General features: G+C 45.5%; 1 protein-coding gene across 2 annotated transcripts in view; it reads right to left on the reverse strand.

Annotated features, from left to right (window-relative positions):
* The window catches only part of FAM168A (family with sequence similarity 168 member A), a 177,640-nt gene extending 176,288 nt beyond the window's left edge, over positions 1–1,352 (reverse strand). For both annotated transcript variants that reach the window (XM_040630831.1, XM_040630830.1), the window contains exon 1: positions 1,149–1,352. The gene's annotated coding sequence lies outside the window, so the exon portion shown is untranslated. The remainder of the gene's footprint in view (positions 1–1,148) is intronic.
* Positions 1,353–7,032: the final 5,680 nt, after the last annotated feature.

Consider the following 7,032-nt stretch of genomic DNA (forward strand, 5'->3'; position numbering starts at 1 on the left):
GCCCTATCCATATCTACAACTCCAGGTTTCCCATTCCTTAAATGGCCTCTTTGCCACCTTACCATCAGCAACCACCTCTCCAGTCCTACCAGTTCATCTCAGACACTCTTTTGCCAAAACTCTCTCTGCCACCTCGGCCAAGGGACATTTTCTTAAAGATACCATCCCCCAACCTTGTTCACCACCTGCCACTGTTCTTTCAGGGAGTCTAGCCCAGCAGCGCCTTCTAAGCCCTCTGCCTCAAGCCTGCACTCAGGGAGCCACCATGCCTATTCCAGTGGTTCTAAAATCACTCTAAATTCCATCCCTTGTGCCCCCCTCCAATTTCAATCTCTGTCTGCCCATTTTGGGCCTAACTTCTAATTTACCCCCCTCCTGCCAGCTCACCATCACACTCCTCTCATTGAAAGTCCCACCCCCACCAGCTCCTATTCCAACCTCCATAAGCACTCCCCAGAAAAACCCCAAATTCTACCTCCTCTGCTCTCCTAACCCACGCTATTCCATAAGTCTCCACAAATTCCACCACCCAGAGACGGCGAACGCCCACTTCAAGCTCAGGTCTCAACCCATGCCAAGCCCCTTACTCCCAGCTCCTACCACCTCCGTCAGTCTGCCTTTAGGTCCACCCCAAATTCCACCCTCATGAATTAACACCTCTCCCCAAGGGTCCTATCCAAACCTGCAATCCCACTGTCTATTGAAATCATCCCCCTACCCTATACCCCGGCTGGATCCCAAGCTGTCAACTGCTCCAAGCCAACCCCAAATCCATCACCCTCATTCCAGTCCCCTCCCCCATTAAAAGCCATCCCACTCCACTCTCATCATCCATCTCGCCCAAAACCATCCCAAATTCCACCCCGACCTCCCAACCTCACGCTCCTGTCCCATATCGGGTCAATCGCTATTAAAAGTCCCCTTCCCTTGTCGCCCCCCCAACCTGCTTGGGTCCCACCCTCACCCCACCCCCAGCCCCGCGCCAGGACAAGTCTCCCCTGCCAACCCGCCGTTCCATCGCGACCTCAACCCCCTTCCCCCAACCCGCGCGGGGTCTCCGCAGCCCCCACTCTCATTCTCGGTAAGTACCACCGGCCCTGGCTCCGGGAGAGCGGACCAGGAGAGGTGGGGGGGGGGGGTCTCCTCACCGGCTAGCCACTGCAGGCGAAGACGACGGCGGAGGCGGCGATGCCCTTGTCTTCTCTGGAGGCTACAGTGGCGAAGCTCTCGCTCCCTCGCCCGTGTCCAGTAAGGTGGCGGATGGCGCGCAGGGAACGGGAGCCTCCTCCTCAGACTCGGCTCTGAATCCTCTGCAGTAGCCGACGAAGAGCCCGACGGGTGGGGGGAGGGGACGCTCGGCTGCGGGCGAGGGAGGAGGAGGTGGAGGGAGGGGGCGGGGGACCGCTAAGAAGGGCGGGGAAGGAGGAGCCTGCGCGGCGCCGCGACACGTCCCACAGCCTCAGCGCGCCGGGACCACAATTCCCGGCATGCCCTGCTCCGGCCTGCGGGTGGCCTGCGCGGCCTGCGGGGCCAGCCGCGCGCCTTATGCCGAGGGGCCGAACCCTTCCTGGTCATGGGCAATGGAGTAAAGTCCACCATCCGCCGGCGACTTTTGTAGACTCAAAGACCACTTGTGAGGAAAGCTAAGTGCCCTCTTCTCCAAGTAGCGATGTTTGCGGCGTCTCCAACCTCTTTATACTCACGCATACCCCCGCCCCCCCCGCTGGACTACATTTCCCAGCATGCCCCACAGTCTCCCGCCCTCCTTCCGGACCCTTCTCAGACGCGGTACTACAGTTCCCAGGGGGTGTGGTGTCTGCGAATTGCTGGGAGATGCAGTTCTCAGTTCTTCCTCCATGTTAAGAAAAAGAAGTGAAAGAGAGGAAAAAGGGTAGGAATATGACAACCCACTGAGGATAGGCCTAGATGGGATAGATTACCTGAGTCTGTACTCTCTTCGTCATCCCCGTTGCCACTGTCACACCAGAACTAACGCAGCAGCTTCCTCCTGGTCTCCCTGCAAATCAAAGAACGATTTGGCAACTGAAATCCAAATGTGAAAAAAAGAAGATACTTCTTGACCCCGCTCAATTGCTTTCAGATTTTTACCTTAGAAAGAGAATGAAACATTTTGGGAAAGATGAATGCACAAGATGGTTATATGGGATTGTTGATTACAGGGGTAATGTAAATATCTGTCAATAAGGGCTAGTTAAATTATATATACAAACAATACAGTAGTAAGCAGCTATTCAAAATGATGATATAGATCTATTTATTGACATGAAAAGCTATTCACAATTTATTCTCAAGGGAAACAAATGGATTACAGAACAGCATGTTTAAAATTGTGTAATTTATGTGTGAGACGATATTCTATAACCATAGAGAGAGATTTCAGGAAAGAGGTTCCCCAAAATATTATTAGTGATTATCTTGGAGGAAAGGGTGTCAGATTTTAAATAATTTTTATTCTCTTATTGACTGAATTGTTTAAAAAGAGCACATAGTTTTTTAAGTTATAAGACTATTTTCAAAAAATGTAATTCCTAAATCCAACAGCCATACTTTGCTGCCTAAAAAGCTTACCACGGCTTCCTATTGCCCTCAGTGGTGCTCCAGGATGAGGCCTGTCTGGTTTTTCTGTGAGCCCAACAGTTACACTATTGAATAATGGTGGTAACTTACAATTCATTAAAGACCATTAAATCAATAGAAAGAATATTCTCTATTTTCATTGTCTATTCTCAAAATTTTCCTCCTTGTGATCTTTCCACGGCCATTTCCTCCTTTTCTCCTCATTCTTGAAACTCAAGCCAAAGTCCTACCTTCCCTAGAACATAGTTTAGGTACATTGATCTTCCTCGGATCTGAATTCTTACAGCACTGGTTTTTAATCTGTGGGCCAGATATCTCTGTGGAGACGGGGAGTGAGGAGGGAGGAACAGAGTTATTGTAAAGGGTCTGCAAAGCTCTACTTAAACAAAACATTGTCTGTAGACTGAATAAATCTTACACTTTAAAAAAACAATTTTCCTTCTGTGTCCTGCTTCCTAGCATATGGAATATGACATCAGACGATCTCTGATGTAGCATAAATCCTGTATTCAATTACAGTATTTTAGATTTTCTATGTCGTTATTCCTTGACGTTCTGAACACCAGAACATTCAAGCTTCACTAGTCAGCCCACTGGAAAACCTCGGGGCCTACCTGAGAAAGGCCAGTTTTCCTATATCAGAGGTTATGTGGTCCACAGCCCTGCTACAGCCAATCTCTTCAGCTTCACTCCACCTACTGTAGTTACGCTCCTATTCCTTATGACTCACTTTCCCCAAGTATTATCAGGCACTGTCATTTTCAAACTGCCTATCTCATTTTTCAACCTACTAGCCCAGCCTTAAAATCCCAGTCCCCCCAGACCCCCCAAAAAATGAGCCCCTCTGCTCCCTTTTCTGAGAAGAATAAGAAAAGTGCCTATGGTATGTTGGCTATGGGACAGGCAAGTCTCTTCCCCTCTCTAAGAGTTGCATTGATTGTGCCCTCTTCTAACTCTCTTTACTCCCTCTCCTCCTCTTTTTCCCACTTCTCCTACTGGCAGAAAGTGGGGGCTGGGTGAAGATCAGAATTAGAAGGGCTCTGATCTGGCAAGCAAGTAAAGCACTATCAGAGTTAGGGGCATAGGTATGAGGAAGTTAACCAGACTAGGAATCTGGGAATCAGATCCTAAATCAGACTTTGCCATGAACATGCTGGGTGACCTTTAGTAAGTCTCTTAACTTCTATGAATATCAGTGTTTACATCTGTAAAATGGAAGGAATGATTCCTGCCCTGTCACCTCAAAAGGTTATTAGGAGAATCCAATAAAGCCGTGAGGATCAAAGTGCTTTGAAGACTGCAAAGTGGCATTTATAGTCCAAACCCTTCATCTAATTTGAGGATTCTCTTTCCAAATCCCTGCCAAGAGTTGGCAGGTCATTTCCAATGAAGACATACAAATGGTAACAGACACATGAAAAAATGTTCAAAATCATTAGCCATCAAGGAAATTCAAATCAAAACCACACTGAGATACCACCTTACGCCAGCTAGAATGGCAAAAATAGACAAGGCAAGAGACAACAATTGCTGGAGAGGATGTGGAGAAAGGGGATCCCTCCTACATTGTTGGTGGGAATGCAAGTTGGTACAGCCACTCTGGAAATAGTGTGGAGATCCCTTAAAAAGTTAAAAATTGAGCTACCCTATGATCCAGCCATTGCACTACTGGGTGTTTACCCCAAAGATACAGACGTAGTGAAGAGAAGGGCCATATGCACCCCAATGTTCATAGCAGCAATGTCCACAATAGCTAAATCGTGGAAGGAGCCGAGATGCCCTTCAGCAGATGACTGGATTAAGAAGTTGTGGTCCATATATACAATGGAATATTACTCAGCTATCAGAAAGAACGAGTTCTCAACATTTGCTACCACATGGACGGCACTGGAGGAGATGATGCTAAGTGAAATAAGTCAAGCAGAGAAAGACAACTATCATATGATTTCTCTCATCTATGGAACATAAGAACCAGGATGATCGGTAGGGGAAGAAAGGGATAAAGAAAGGGGGGGGGTAATCAGAAGGGGGAATGAAACATGAGAGACTATGGACTATGAGAAACAAACTGAGGGCCTCAGAGGGGAGGGGGGTGGGGGAATGGGATAGACCGGTGATGGGTAGTAAGGAGGGCACGTATTGCATGGTGCACTGGGTGTTATACACAACTAATGAATCATCGAGCCTTACATCGGAAACCGGGGATGTACTGTATGGTGACTAACATAATATAATAAAAAATCATTAAAAAAAAAAAGAGTTGGCAGGTCAACTATTTATTCAGAATTATACCATTATTAATGAACTTATTAAAATATTTCAGGAATCAACTCTATTAAGCCAATTTTATCCCTTGATAAATTTTCTATATAGCACAGTTAAACAATTTCTAACTTTCCTAGTTTTTTTCCTATGTTGAATTTTCATCACAATCTATTTTTCTCTATCAATTTTACAAGAAAGTTTAGATTCATCAGTTATCTTTTATCCTTATCGATTTTTACTGGTTATTGCTTCAGCTATTTTGAAGTTTCTAGTCATTATTTCCACCCATTCCACCTTTTCCTGGAAGAGATTTGAACCATTGTCATTTTTATTTTGTGTTGATTATTTTCACCAAGTGGAATTTTCCCAGGGGTCAACTTTGCAATGTTTAATGTTACCATCAAAGATGGGATCATTCAGTTTGCTTTTCCATCCATAATAAATTTTTACCACATGTAGTTTTAGCCACTGTCAGTTTTATTTTGTGTTGATTATTTCTCCCACATCTATTTCTTTTTCCTCTGCAACCAAACCCAAACAAACTCAGGGACAAAATGATAGTGTCAAAACACTATCCTTTGCCTGTTACTATCTGATTAACTGGGACTGTGAAATGGGTTTGTATCAGCTATGTTAATGACTTTGCTTGAGCTCTCTTTTTCTCTCAGAGTGTTTCTTGAAGCGCACTGACACGTATCTGTGAGCTGGACGATTACTTGGAGGAAAGAGCCTTGGGTCCGAATCCTAACTCAACCACGATTGGGTGTCAAGTCACTTCACCTCCTACACCTATTTTCTTTTTTTTTTTTTTAAGATTTTATTTATTTATTTGATAGAGATAGAGACAGCCAGCGAGAGAGGGAACACAAGCAGGGGGAGTGGGAGAGGAAGAAGCAGGCTCATAGCAGAGGAGCCTGATGTGGGGCTCGATCCCATAACGCAGGGATCACACCCTGAGCCGAAGGCAGACGCTTAACCGCTGTGCCACCCAGGCGCCCCCCCACACCTATTTTCTTATCCATAAAATGGCTGACCTTGCAGAACCCCCCCCAGGGCAGATAAAAGAATTAATTAAGGTACCAGATGTTTTGCGTGCTTTGAAAAGCTGACAGAAGTGAGGATTGTTATTGACAAAGACCAGAAGAGAAGTAGGAGGGAAGTTTATGTTTAGGAGGATTCTTTACAAAAAGCTGCTCAAGTTGATAAACTTAAAAAAAAAAAAAAAAAGCATTCCAATTATAGTCGGTTAAACTGTGTCTCCCAAAAAGATTATCCAGTTTTAAATCTCGTACCAGACTCTTGATTTCGATTCAGGTCATGATCTCAGGGTCATAGGATCAAGCCCCATGTTGGGCTCCGCGGTCAGCGGGGAGTCTGTTTGAGATTCTCTCTCCCTCTCCCTCTGCCCCTTCTGCCTTCTCTAAAATAATAAATAAATAAATCTTTAAAAAACAAAAAAGAAAGAATCTCGGCGTTAAAATCTTAGGATGAGATCCATCCTGGATTCAAGGGGGCCCTAAATCCAGTGAGCAGAGCTGTCTTTATGAGAGGAAAGAGAAGAGGTTTGAGACGCTAAATGGGAAGGCCACGTGAAGGTCAAGGCAGAGGTGAGTCACACAGCCCCAAGCTAAGAAACACCAGGACTACTGGCAGCCACTAGGAGCTAGGAGGAAAGCATAGAAGGATTCTCCCTCGGCCTCCAGGAGGAACCAACCTTGCTAACACCCTGATTTCAGACATCTGGCCTCTCAACTGTGAGAGAATAAATTTCTGTTGTTTGAAGCCACCAGCTAGTGGTAATTTGTTAAAACAGTCCTAGGAGACCACTATACCAGTTAAGCTGGAAACCCAAGTAATCAAGTAATTAGCAAATATTTTGAGACCCCCAAATAGATTCAGAAGAGTACATTTTGGGAAATGTTTATCAGTTCCACTTAATTTGTCATCTCCAACAGCAGCTATGGAAAATTTGTGTTAATATCCATTGTCTTCGAACCTGCGCCCTTTCTCTTTTTAACTCTTAGTTCTTGACCTGTCTCCTGGGGTGGCCCATACTTCAAATGAGTAGGAAGAACTCTGGTGTCATATGAAGTGCACAGACACAGGAGACCAGATCAGGGTTCATATCCCAGCCCAGTCACTTAAAGGCTACAACACCAGGAAAGTCAT

Source organism: Ursus maritimus, unplaced genomic scaffold (genome assembly GCF_017311325.1).
Source record: "Ursus maritimus isolate PB19 unplaced genomic scaffold, ASM1731132v1 scaffold_16, whole genome shotgun sequence".
NCBI classification, from domain to species: Eukaryota; Metazoa; Chordata; class Mammalia; order Carnivora; family Ursidae; genus Ursus; species Ursus maritimus.